The following is a 15,048-nucleotide window of genomic DNA, read 5'->3' as shown; positions in this document are numbered from 1 at the left end:
CACACTCTGCGCCTAGTTGAAGTTTCAGTATTTTTTCCCTTCTTGTGTGTTTCTGTTTCTGAGTACCGTTAGCCGGTCAGTGAAGTGAAACAGTGTTCTTCTAGTAAGCCGTCTGGATACCGTTACATACACAAGCTAAGTATTAGTTTTCGTTTCCCCTTCTTGGTTGTCTTAATAACGTGCACTGGGCAATAGGCCCGTGCAAAAATGACTTCCCCTGACGGCGGTGAGATGGACGTCGAAATAAAATCGGCTCCCCGGCTCAAGGTATATCCGAGCTCGGCCACCGGGCCATTTGTGATCTTCTTTCGGACCAAAGAAAAAAAGTGTTTGAATCTGTTGCAGATTTCTCGAGTTCTGACGGATCGGTATTCGGCCGTGACAGAAATATCGAAAATTCGGCCTGATAAGCTTCGGGTGGTGGTTAACAGTTCAACTCAGGCAAACGATATTGCTGGATACGAGCCCTTTACGAGGGAGTACAGGGTGTATATTCCAGCTAGCAGGGTTGAAGTCAGTGGGGTCGTTTCCGATTCGAGTCTGAATTGCGAGGACCTGCTAAAATATGGGACTGGCTGTTTCAAAGACCCCATGCTTAAGCCAGTGAAGATACTGGAATGCAAACGTTTGCATTCAGCATCAGTCGCAGCTGACGGGAAGAAAACATACGTCAACTCAGACTCTTATCGGGTGACCTTCGCCGGCTCTGCCCTGCCTAATTACCTCCTTTTTGACAAGGTTCGTCTACCTGTTCGCCTCTTTGTGCCGCGGGTCATGAACTGTACTAATTGCAAACAATTGGGACACACAGCCTCCCATTGTAGCAATAAAGCCCGCTGTGGGAAATGCGGTGGGAATCATGCGGATGATTCCTGTGGTAGAGATGTCGAAAAGTGCCTCTACTGTGGGGGAAACCCACATGATCTCCCTTCATGTCCCGCGTACAAACAGCGCGAGGAAAATCTTAAGCGTTCCCTTCAGGGACGCTCTAAGCGATCTTTTGCAGAAATGCTTAAGATAGCTACGCCACCTGTCTCTACGAACATCTTTACCAACTTGTCTACTGACGAAGGCGACTGTGATGAACCCCAGGAGGGAACATCTTCTGCTGTGCCTAGAAGTAGTAGAAAAAGGAAGAACATTTCCTCTTCCAAGCTTCGTCGTAAAGGCCAGAAGGTGTCTCTTCATGGTCCCCCTAAAATAACTACTCAAGGAAGTACTGGTGCAAAACCGAAGCAAGTCGCTCCCGGTCTCAGTAACCTGAGCTCAGAAAAGGAGTTCCCAGCACTTCCAGGAACATCAAAAACCCCAAGTGTTCCCATATCTCAGCCAGAGAAAGAAAACAGTGCTGGCTTAATAAATTTCTCTGACATTGTGGACCGTATTCTTACAGCGTTAAACATTTCTGACCCCCTTAAAAGTATCTTGATAAGCTTTCTCCCCGCAGTAAAAACATTCTTGATGCAGTTCACTGCGAAATGGCCCCTCCTTTCAGCGATTGTATCCTTCGATGGCTAATTCATCGAACGAGGTCAAGGATTTAATCACTGTTCTACAGTGGAATTGCAGAAGCATTATCCCGAAAATCGATTCGTTTAAAATCTTACTAAATAATTTGAAATGCGATGCATTTGCCCTATGCGAGACATGGCTCACTTCAGAAATAACCCTACACTTCCACGATTTTAATATTATTCGCTTGGATCGAGAAGACTCTTACGGAGGAGTACTTTTGGGGATCAAAAAGTGCTATTCTTTCAATCGGATCGACCTCCCCTCGACACCAGGCATTGAAGTTGTCGCTTGCCAAACCAGAATTAAAGGCAAAGAACTTTGCATTGCTTCCACCTACATCCCCCCTAGAGCCTCAGTTAGCCACCGACGGCTTTGCGATATTGCGGAACTCCTCCCCGCACCGAGGCTAGTTTTAGGTGACTTTAACTCCCACGGCACGGCATGGGGTTGCCTTCATGACGATAATCGATCTACCCTACTCCATGAGCTTTGCGACAACTTCAATATGACTATTTTGAATACGGGTGAAATGACACGGATTCCTGTCCCTCCAGCGCGACCGAGCGCCTTAGATCTGTCCCTCTGCTCGACATCGCTGCGGTTAGATTGCATGTGGAAGGTAGTCTCTGATCCCCACGGCAGCGACCATCTGCCAATCGTAATTAATATTGCTAACGGTTCAGGGCCACCGAATACAATCAATGTTTCGTATGACCTCACACGAAATATTGATTGGAAGAGCTACGCGTCCGCGATATCCGAAAAAGTAGAATCGACACAAGAGCTTCCTCCGGAGGAAGAGTACGGGTTCCTGGCTGGCTTGATTCTCGATACCGCGATTCAAGCTCAGACTAAACGCGTACCAGACGCGAATTCACGCAGGCGTCCTCCCAATCCATGGTGGGACAAAGAGTGCTCAGACGTGTACGCGGAGAAGGCCGCTGCGTATAAGACCTTCCGGGACGACGGGCTGCCAGCTAGCTACCGACAGTACGCGATGGCGGAAACGCGCATGAAGAGTTTGATAAAAGCCAAAAAACGTAGCTACTGGCGCCGGTTCGTCGACGGACTAACGAGAGAAACATCGATGAGCACTCTTTGGAGTACGGCCCGGCGCTTACGAAACCGAAACAGTACCAATGAGAGCGTGGAATATTCAAACCGTTGGATATTCGATTTTGCCAAGAAGGTTTGTCCGGATTCCGCCCCGGCACAGAAGATCTACCGCGCCGCGTCCCCTCACAATAACGCGAACGAAACACCGTTTTCGATGGTGGAGTTCTCACTTGCTCTCTTATCATGTAACAATAAAGCCCCAGGGCCAGACAGAATCAAATTTAACTTGTTAAAGAATCTGCCAGACTCTGCCAAGAGACGCTTGTTGAATTTATTTAATAAGTTTCTTGAGGGTAATATTGTCCCTCATGACTGGAGGCAAGTGAAGGTCATTGCCATTCAAAAACCAGGAAAACCAGCCTCCGACCACAACTCGTATCGACCGATTGCGATGCTGTCCTGTATCCGAAAGTTGTTCGAGAAAATGATCTTGTTTCGCCTCGATAATTGGGTTGAAGCAAATGGCTTACTGTCAGATACACAATTTGGTTTCCGCAAAGGCAAAGGGACGAACGATTGTCTTGCGTTGCTCTCAACAGAAATTCAAATGGCTTATGCTAGCAAAGAGCAGATGGCATCAGTTTTCCTAGATATAAAGGGGGCTTTTGACTCAGTTTCTATCAAAATTCTTTCTGAGAAGCTGCACCAGCATGGTCTTTCACCGACTCTAAACAACTTTTTGCTAAACTTGCTGTCTGAAAAACATATGCATTTTTCGCATGGTGATTTATCGACATCACGAATTAGCTACATGGGTCTTCCCCAGGGCTCATGTCTAAGCCCCCTTCTCTATAACTTTTACGTGAATGACATTGACGAATGTCTTGTCAATTCCTGCACGCTAAGGCAGCTTGCAGATGACGGTGTGGTCTCTATTACAGGTCCCAAAGCCGTCGATCTGCAAGGACCATTGCAAGATACCTTGGACAATTTGTCTGCTTGGGCCCTCCAGCTAGGTATCGAGTTCTCCACGGAGAAAACTGAGCTAGTCGTATTTTCAAGGAAGCGTGAACCAGCGCAACTACAGTTTCAATTAATGGGTCAAACTATTGCTCAGGTTTCAACTTTCAAATATCTCGGGGTCTGGTTCGACTCTAAAGGAACCTGGGATGTCACATTAGGTATCTGAAACAGAAGTGCCAGCAAAGGATCAACTTTCTCCGTACAATAACCGGAACATGGTGGGGTGCCCACCCAGGAGACCTGATCAGGCTGTACCAAACAACAATATTGTCGGTGATGGAGTACGGGAGTTTCTGTTTCCGCTCCGCTGCGAACATACATTTCATCAAACTAGAGCGAATCCAATATTGTTGTTTGCGTATTGCTTTGGGTTGTATGCACTCGACACATACGATGAGTTTAGAAGTGCTGGCGGGCGTTCTTCCGCTGAAAAATCGATTTTGGGAACTCTCCTATCGATTGCTCATCCGATGCGATATCTTGAACCCGTTAGTAATTGCAAATTTCGAAAGGCTTATCGAGCTCAATTCTCAAACCCGATTTATGTCCTTGTACTTCGATTACATGGCACAAAATATCAATCCTTCTTCATACTATCCCAACCGTGTCAATCTCTTTCATGCTTCTGATTCAACTGTTTTCTTTGACACATCCATGAAAGACGAGATTCGTGGAATCCCGGATCACATACGCCCGCAAGTGATCCCAAGCATCTTTCATAGTAAATTTCGAGAAGTCGACTGCAACAAGATGTTTTACACCGACGGGTCAAGCCTCGACGGCTCCACTGGCTTCGGTATATTCAATCAAAACCTCACCGCCTCATTCAAACTCAATGATCCTGCTTCAGTTTACGTCGCAGAACTTGCTGCTATTCAGTATACCCTTGGGATCATTGATACTTTGCCCACCGATCATTACTTTATTGTCTCGGATAGCCTCAGCTCAATCGAGGCTCTTCGTTCAATGAAACCTAGAAAGCACATTCCATATTTTCTGGGGAAAATCTGGGAGCGCCTGCGTGCTTTGTCTGTAAGATCGTACAAGATTACCTTAGTTTGGGTTCCCTCGCATTGCTCCATTCCAGGTAATGAAGAAGCGGACTCTTTAGCTAAGGCGGGCGCTTTACAAGGTGACATATATGAAAGACCAATTAGCTTCAGCGAATTTTTCAGTATTACTCATCAGAGAACCCTCGAAAGTTGGCAAACATAATGGAGCAATGGTGAACTGGGAAGGTGGCTACATTCGATAATCCCTAAGGTATCGACGAAACCTTGGTTCAGAGGGATGGATGTGGGTCGGGATTTCATTCGCGTGATGTCTCGGCTCATGTCCAATCACTACACGCTGGACGCACATCTCCGGCGTATTGGGCTCGTGGATAGCGGTATCTGCGCTTGTGGCAACGGTTATCACGAAATCGAACATGTTGTCTGGGCATGTGCCGAGTACTGTTCTGCCAGATCTCAACTATTCGATTCCCTTCGGGCCCGAGGAAGATCACCCAATGTCCCGGTTCGAGATGTACTAGCAAGCCGCGATATTCTCTACATGTCCCTTATATACACGTTCCTCAAAACCATCAATATCCAAATTTAAATGCCCCTATCTTTTCTCTTATCATTCCCAGAAGTGCCCTCTTCCGCCTACCGTACCCCAACGATGGTTTGATACGACTCCAAGATGAGACAAAACATCTGTCGAATGAACCAACAACACGAGATCTACAGTACAACATCACACGCGCAGCGCGGTGTGTTCCCGATCCGTATCTGAGCCGTACTACGAAATCGTCTGGAGGAACCCCTGCCGGCTCGAGGAAAACCGCCCGGCGTCCCAATACTTGATACATCCGTTCGAATCTGTAATCCTGGCCGTTGATTCCTGATGCCGGAAACTGAAGTTTATATCCCCCCCCCCGTTCAGTCTTGTCCACCCTCTCTCCCATGTCTCTGATACACAGATGTATGTCTTCACCCCCTTCTCCCCTTGAATATCTTCCCAAAACTTATGTGCCCCCCTATCTTCTAGTGTTAGTTGATCAATCCATTCGAATCTGTAATCCTGGCCGTTAATTCCTGATGCCGGAAACTGAAAGTTTATATCTCACCCCCCCCCCCTTCAGCCTTGTCCACCCACCCTCCCATGTCTCTGATACACAGATGTATGACTTCACCCCCTTCTCCCCTTGAATATCTTCCCAAAATTTATGTGCCCCCCTATCTTCTAGTTTTAGTTGAACAATATTTAATCTCGTTAAGAAATGCGCAACAGTACCACTACTTTAAAATAGTCCTAATTAATTCCCCTTAATCTTGAACCACTCTTTCTAGTTATCTCTAGTTAATAAGCTTGTAAAATGTTCCGCTTAGTTAATAATTATTTTTTCTACAATCTCCCTTCTAAAAATCATAAAGTGAATTACTATACAAAGAACACACAAATGACCCGTCCCCCAAATCTTACGAATATTATACTATACCCTCTTTTATATGTATAAGTTAGCTGTAGTTTTTTTTTAGTTTTATTATATAAAACAAAATAATATTGAAATGTGTATCCCCCTAGTTTTAAGAAATTCAAAATGTAAAACAATGAAAAAATGGCACCTTTAAGCTAACGCATACGTGCCTTATCAAATAAACAAATTGAAAAAAAAAAAAAAACAGGATTCGCTTTGTGCTGTACATTTATTCTCGTTACATGTGATTTTCAGAAAATCACATGTTCAGCTTCGTTCTAAACAATGAAAAAACACTGTATTGCCGGTGTTAGATTGCAAAATCAAAATACAGTGAAGACCCGTTTTAATAAACCCCTTGGTGAATTTTATGCTGATAAAACGAGGACATGGACAAAATCGGGACATATATTTTTCTTACTTTATAAGAAACCGTAGCCCTTAAAATATCCTTCTTTAGTCCCTAGATATAGCCTCATAACCTGTCCGGATTATTTAGCTTAAATTTCCCTTAAGGGGGTCTGACAGTGCAAAATTTAAAAAAACGATTTTTTTTGCATTTTTCGAATTTCTAAGATAAGAAAAATATGCTCAAGAAAGGATTTACTCGAATTCAACTTGGTTCGTCTGCTAGAGCCCATTAAACTACCAACTATCTGTTTTCATATGAGAATGACAAAATCTCTGATGGGTCAAAATGCTGATAAAATCGGTGGTAGATAAAAATCGGGGGCTGATAAAATCGGGTCTTCACTGAAAAACGAAACACGCTAGAATCGCTGCCAACCTAAACATATTGCAACACGTACGCAAGGTTCGCCGGTACAACGCACAGAGGAGTAACTGGGGGCAAATCTTGGCCAAAACTATTTGTTGCTGCTATTGCTCTTATTATGCCTTAATATGAACAAAAAATAGACAATAACTAGTTTTTGGAACAATTTGGCATCTATCCACCTACCAGTGCAGAGGTCAATTTTCTATATCCTTTCGAATACTAGTAATTTCGAAGTAATCTTTGCAAATACATTTGTTTTACCAGTTGCAAAAACAGTTGATCAGTGGAAAAGGGGGGAGAAAAGGGACGCCTGTGCATATTTTCATAGAGATTCATTTTAAAAATCATAGTATTTGGCCCTGCAGCATTTTGGTGTACCTCAAATTACTAAAAAATCAATATTTTCAAATCGCTTGGAATTAGTAGATCGGACAAGATCGGAAGAGTTCGAATGTTCTTCGGATAGCTGGAATCTGCTTTTGTAATACTGCTTCAGCAACTTTGCGGGATCTCGCCGCATAATGTAACTTTTTTATCATTCAAGTTTGGAATAAAATGTTTAATAAACGTTTATTTTAAAGTTGGTGCAATGCACAGCAACACTACTATTTTCAGTCGGCTTTAGCCTAAAGTTATTCAAATGGCCGTGTTCAACTACGTTTGTAATAATATTGTCTTACTTAATACAGTCATCATCACTAGAAAGCGATATTGCTGGATATATAATTAAAATGATTAAAAACCTCCTTAAAATATCACCATTTTTCATCCAAGCAAAAAATCTTTAACAATTTTTGACATACTTCTAATTTTGCCACGTTATTCAGCAGGTTTTTAGGTATAGAACAAAATATAATGAAGAAGAAAATCGGAAAAAAAAATTTGGTTATTGGCCAGGAATTTGTTCTAGTTACTCCTCTGTTAGTTAGCGCGTCAATAGCAAAACGCGAGCAACTTTTGTCCTGTTGGAAGCATGATCAGCAGTAGATTTTGTAGCTGTTTGTGGTTTAGCGTAGGATGACTGTGTGCTGGTTTCAGTTGCATTAGTCGGTTTTTTTCTTAGTAGTGTCTGCGCAATGTATTCCGATGTTTCTGGAATCTGCCCTGGGTGCGTGAGCAGTGTTGTCTGATGATATGGGACACTCGTTTGATTTCAATGAGATCATTATGTATGAAGGAATTGGCTTGGTCACACGCATTCCCACCACACGAACGCCGTTAAGAACATCCGGTTAAAAGTTCAACTAAATATTTTGTGTAACGGAGTCATATTTTTATTATTGCATATGATTTATTATGAAATATACAACAATACAAGGCCTAAATGACATTGAAAATCGATTGAGTTACAGATTTTTCTATTTATTTATAAAAATTGTTGATAACTTTGTAGTTAACATTTTGTCCCGAAAATGAAATGAAATCTTAAAGGAAAAACAACTCATTACTTTTAACTGGTGAAAAAATGAGTAGGATTGATGCTACCAATAGTGAGAAATTAAATAAATTCCACGCTCAGGATAAAAAACAAATAGCCGTAGCTTTGAAAATGATTCAATTTGGAATTCTTCGGTGGTTATTTCTGTTGGAAAGAAAAATGGAATACGAAAATTGTTCTGATATTATCATTTTCCATTTTAGCGGAATAAAATTTGGCTTATTTAAACGAAAATTACTATATTGAACATATTCGAGTTCGGGATACTGTAGTAGCTACAGTCGCGCGAGCATCGAAAAATAACATTAGTGATATAGGTGTTTTTCGCGGTCGCTTCGTTTATCAAAGCCAATCGTTCGCTATTTGGCTACTATAAGGACGTGGAGACAGTGAAAGTTTGATCCAAATCGGTGAATTAGGGCCGAAAAACGTATTTTCATCGCAATTACGCGGACCTATTTTGCCGCTGCTCTATTTTGCTGTGTGTGACCCATTGAATACGGCGAGGCTATTAGTTTTGTGTGTGCGCTTAGTGGAACCCGAGTGGAAAGCGATTCTCGAAAGTGCTGAAAACACAAATTTTGTTTGCTGCCAAAAGTTTTTTTCAAAATATTTTTTTTTGCAAATTGGCCGTTGAAGGTAGTGTAGAGTGTGTGAGTAGTCTACAGGGAATTACAAAATTATCTGGACACGGCGTTGAAGGAGCATAAGGTAGGAAAAAAATATTTCTCTATACTTATTGTCTCTGGGGTAAACAACGGGTGACCGTTGTTACTATATATCGCATCTAAATCCAACGTCCATCGAGGTGTTAGAGTGGTATAACAGGTAGAGTAGGGTGGCTATGGCGGCCGCTAGCAGCGGCGATCCTGGAGGATCTTCAGGAAGAAGGTTACCGCAGTTCATGGATCCTACGAACCAGTACGGCGAACTAACGTTTTCGCAGTTAACCGGAAAAGATGACACGCCATTACCCAAAAACCCATTTATTATAGGTACATCGGTCGAAAGAGTTGCAGGTGGACCACCCAAACTTGAATGTCAGCCGATGTGTTATCTCTTGCTTCGATCTGATACATCTTAAGGAGAAGGATATTTTGAATGGTTTAACTGGCCAAGGAGTGATTCGTGTCCAACGGATTACTCGCAATGATAATGGTAACCGTGTCAACACACCCGTCCTTATTATTAACTTCAACAAGTACACGTATCCGACTCACGTCAAAATTGGCCTTCTGCGTACTGCGACCCGTCCGTATTACCCAAACCCGCTGCTATGTTTTGGTTGTTTCAGCTACGGTCACGCTCGTGCTCGTTGTCCTGGTCCGCAGCGCTGTTTTAACTGCTCCGCCGAACACCAGATCGAGGAGTGCAAGGAAGCAGCATACTGCCTAAACTGTGAGGGACCTCATCGTCCAAATAGCCGTCAATGTCCTATCTACAAACAGGAAATGCAAGTAATAAGAGTCAAGGTGGATCATAACATTACATACCCGGAAGCACGTAAACGAGTCGGAGAAGGCAGAGGAAGCTACGCGACAGTCACAGCACAACCAAATACCGATCGGCTGAAATTTATCGAGCTAGGAAAAAAGCTAGAAGCGCAGATCAACCATCTTTTGGAAGCGACAAAAAAAAGATGAACAAATTGACAAAATGACAGCGTACATTCAAAAAGTCAGAGCACAAAACGAGCAATCTCAAACCAAACCTCAAACAACGAGAGAACCACGAACGACGCTGCAAATAGCACCATCGACTATGTAACTCCGCACCAGATCACCAGCTATACCGGATTCAAAACGAGGAGATAGTACCAAAAAAACGAAACGGCGAATTATATTAGGGAATCAGAAGCCTGAAACTTCACCTGAACGACGAAGTCCGCCACTGAAGAAAACCACCACCGAGGATTCAGAATACTCTGAAAAAGAGGTTGTGGATACCAACGAAGATGTTAAGATTGAAGAAGCGCCACCTAGCCAACCTGTTCGACGATCTTGACTCATGTGAACGACTAGCGATGAACAACACCAACCGAAACAGCGATATGGATTACTACGACGATCGATTTGGAGGGAGGGAAAGTGTAGTACCCCCTCCACTCTCAGAAGTGGGAGCGCAGCAAGTGAGAGGATCTATCCGGGAAGTCTTATCCCAACCCGCTGATAGTGAATCTCTCTCTGCGGTCGATTAACAAAAACAGCCCCCTGCTTACCAACCACCTACATACTGCTAAAGCACTTCCTAACATACCTCGCTCATACACTACCAACGCATATACGGGACCAGAAACGTACACCCAACAACCACCACCCGAAAACGATCCGCTTTTACAATTACCCTCTGTTTCCTCCTGGAATCCGGTCGACTTTTCAACAAGAACGCACAAATCATCAACAGCATCGTCATCTGCGACACTTCACCATGAAACCACTAAGTGCTTTGCATTACAGTGGAATGTGCGTGGTTTACGTGCCAACATCAACGAGCTCAAACTCTTAATCAGCCAGTACGAACCGTGTGTGATAGCTCTGCAAGAAACAAAAGCGGACCACCGAGCAATTCCAGCAAACTTCGTTGGCAAAAACTACACCTTGCTCCTAGAATCCGGTAGCCGCCGGCATTGGCAACAAGGAGTAGGTCTTGCAATCCGAGACGGGGTGCCATTCGAGCGCATCGATATAAATAGTAACATCCAAGCGATCGCAGTCCGAGTTTATCTCCCGACTCCAATAACTGTTGTATCGATATACATCCCCCCAAGCGCTCAGCAGTGCCAATCAGAACTAGACGACTTACTTGAGCTACTACCAACACCTTTGTTATTACTTGGTGACTTTAACGCGCATCATCTTGCCTGGGGTTCCACAAAAACGAACATTCTCGGTCGCTTCATCGCCGAGAAAACGTTGGCCAAACAAATGATTATTTTGAACAATGGATCGCATACTCGTATCGACCCAGCAACTAGCACCCAGACTTATTTGGAGAATACTCCCGGATACCCACAATAGCGATCACTTTCCGATCACCGTCTCCCCACCTGGACCCTCTCAGGCTACAACCAAACAGAGAAGATGGCTTTATGACCAAGCAGACTGGACAACATATGAACAATTAACGGCTGCCAGCATCAAACCAGACGACGAAATCGAAGTAGATGAGTTCGTGGAGCGGCTATTGTCAGCAGCAACAATTAGCATACCTCGAACATCCGGCCGAGTCGGTCCTAAATCGGTACCATGGTGGTGTCCGGAAGTGGAAACGGCGGTCAAGCAGCGTCGAAAATTACTCAGATCACTGAAACGAAGCAGAGCAGCGGGATTAGATACATCTGACGCACTAGAAAAATTCCAAGAAGCCAGAGCAGCAGCAAAAAAAACTCGGGAAAATATCTACAAACAGCACGACGTCAGAAATGTGGCGGACAGTAAATGCTCTGAGGGGAAAGCGACAGCACCACACGGCTGTAATCAAACGATCTGATGGTTATACAGACAAAGCGGAAGAAGTAGCAGAAGAACTAGCTAAGCACTATAGTGAGAGATCGGCGACGTCTAGCTACACTTCATCGTTTCAAAAGATGAAGGAGAAAGCCGAACGAGCTCGCGTGGATGTTCTACCAGATACGGACGAGGTTTATAACTCGGATATCACTTTGAACGAGCTCCTTTGGGTTCTCGATAAAGGACGCAGCGTTTCTACGGGTCCAGATTCCGTAGGGTATCCTATGCTACGACAACTACCCCTATCCGTTAAGACTGCGCTACTGGGACTGCTTAATAGAGTATGGCGCAATGGTTGCTTCCCAGCTAGTTGGCGAACCGGGATAGTAGTGCCAATCCCGAAACCAAATACATCGGAGTCCGGTTGTGCTGCCTTCCGCCCCATCACGCTAGTCAACTGCATAGCGAAAGTGTTCGAGCGTATCGTGAACAGGAGACTAACCACTGAGTTAGAAGCAAAAGGACGCCTTGACAAAAGACAACATGCTTTCAGAGCTGGCCGCGTCATCGACACGTACTTGGCAGAGTTGGATAGGTCGTTACCCAACAACGACGAACACTGCATGATAGCATCGCTCGATCTTTCGAAAGCCTACGACACCACCTGGAGATTTGGTATATTGCGTAGCCTCCTGAAATGGAAGATCGGTGGGCGGATGTACAATATACTAAACAGCTTTCTTGCCGACAGAAAATTCCGAGTTAACGTGGGAGGACATCTGTCTCGGGAAATGCCACTGGAGAACGGCGTCCCCCAAGGGTCAGTGCTCTCAGTAACGCTCTTCCTTATAGCAATGCAACCAATATTTAAAGTAGTTCCGAAAACCGTCGCTGTGCTCGTATACGCAGACGATATCCTACTCGTAGTACGAAGGAACAAAATGCAATCCTTATACCGTTCTCTGCAAGTCGCGGCGAAAGCAGTGGACAAGTGGGCGAAATGTGTTGGATTCCGAATTTCAGCAGTAAAATCTAGCATCTTCTACGGTAGCCCTACTGCCCGCAGTGAGCCCAGTAAGAATATTTGCATTGACCGGGGAGCAATACCGAAAACGAGACAGTTGAAAACAGTCGGTGTCACCCTCGATCGGATACTGACGTTCAAACAACACTGCAAGCTGGTTAAATCTACCTGTGATTCAAGGCTGCGAATTATGAGATTGATCGGTGGTAGAACTCCTCGGGGGCAACGGACTTCGCTACTGCGTATTGGTTCAGCAATCATTACATCACGTCTTCTTTACGGCATCGTGCTCGTTAGTAGAGCAAACGATACAAACACTCGCACCAATTTATAACCGGATGATCCGATTTGCGTCAGGTGCGTATGTCACCAGTCCGATTTCAGCAATAATGGCAGAAGTCGGTACACTTCCTTTCGACCTCATGACCCTTCAAGCGCTAGTTTGTGCTGCAACCCGCATCATGGAGAAAGACCACAAAAATATTGATCTTCCAGTTGTGCAAAGAGCTTCCGATCGTCTTATTGAGGTGGCTGGTATGCAAATTCCAAGAATTGCTGTGCGGACACGTCTCGGCAACCGTATGTGGCACGTTCCCAAGCCAAGTGTTGTCTGGGATGTGAAAAGACAACTGAAAGCAGGAGATCCCACCGCAGTAGTACAACCCGTCGTACAGGAATTGCTGGCCAATCAGTTCCCCCGTGCCACGGTTATCTATACCGATGGATCTAAGTGCGACAATACAGTTGGAGCAGGGGTATTCAGCGAAAACCGGCAAGAATTTGTAGGACTTCCTTCGCATTGTAGTGTTTTTTCCGCGGAGGCCTATGCGATTAAATCGGCGCTCAACCTTGATTTGTCAAACGAATTGCTCATATTGTCTGACTCAGCAAGCTGCCTCTCGGCTATAGAGACCGGGAAATCGCAACATCCATGGATTCAGGAAATCGAAAACCAGCTACGACACCGCCCAATTCACTTATGTTGGATCCCCGGTCACGCCGGCGTCCGTGGCAACGAAGAAGCAGATCGTCTCGCCGGGGAAGCTCAAAGCATCACGCCCCTAAATATCGCCATTCCAAGGAAAGATACCATAAAAGCGACAACCCATACGATTCGTCAACTTTGGGAAGCTAGATGGGCGCAATTAACAGACGTCAAACTTAGAGAAATAAAATTTGATACAAAAACGTGGCTTGACCAGAAGAACTCCATCGATCAGCGAGTACTGACTCGGCTTCGAATCGGCCACACCAGACTAACACACGAGTTCCTACTAAAAAAAGCATCGCCACCGGTTTGTGAATGTTGCGGGACGGTCGTCAACGTTCGCCACGTGATCCTGCAGTGCAGAAAATTTGAAGCCTCTAGAAGAAAATTCAACATCGATCAGACTAGCATACGTGCGGCATTATGCAACGATTCAGACAGCGAAAAACGACTGCTTGAGTTCCTGAGAGAAGCAGATCTACATCGAAGATTGTGAAGAAGGAGATGATGGACACGGAGTAGAAGAAAAGGCAGATAAAAAGCATGAAGTTTCCGGAAGAAAACTAAAGGAGAAGTAGACGCAGACGGTGAGGATTGCGGGAAGGCTGAGAAGTGAAGAAGTATAAACAAAAGTGTCGAAAAATCATGAAGATGAAAGAGTGAGTGCAGCAGCTGAAAACAAAGCGAAGAAGATATGAAGATTTATAAAAGTAGCGGATCTAAAAGTGCTGAAGAAAACGAAGAAAAATCGCTAGAACCATATGAAGTGGATGAAACATAAAGAGCAACAAAGAAGAATACAGAAAACAAATAAATGATATCGAAATATGTAACAATAAGTGATTAAGGATAGAGATGGCATGCGTACGAATAAAGCGCAAGATTCAAAAGAAAGAACGACGAAGCAGCAACACCAAATAGATGAGTATACGTTTTGATTGAATGTTATGTTGAAATGTAATGTTTTTTTTTCTTATTCGACACGAATGCACCCGCCGGTGTAAAGTGTCGTTAATAAATTAAAAAAAAAAAACTATATTGAACAATAAATAGGCGACAAAGGGTAATCTACAACAGCATGCCATAACTTTTTAAGCCTTCGAGATAGATATTTGATGTTTTTGATGAAGTTGTTCGCAAAAGTAAGAGCCACAAACTGGCTGAAGACATCATCTAAATACAATAATTTAAAAGGAAAAAATATCACACTTGTATGGGAATTAATCAGCGAAAACACAATATGAAACGAAAGGGTATCTAGCTATGGAAAAATGATCATTGATAATAACCTGATTACAACAATATTTAATTCG

The sequence above is a fragment of the Topomyia yanbarensis genome, chromosome 3, assembly GCF_030247195.1.
Source record: "Topomyia yanbarensis strain Yona2022 chromosome 3, ASM3024719v1, whole genome shotgun sequence".
NCBI lineage: Eukaryota > Metazoa > Arthropoda > Insecta > Diptera > Culicidae > Topomyia > Topomyia yanbarensis.
The sequence above is the reverse complement of the archived record's forward strand: the minus strand, read 5'-3'. Positions refer to the sequence as shown.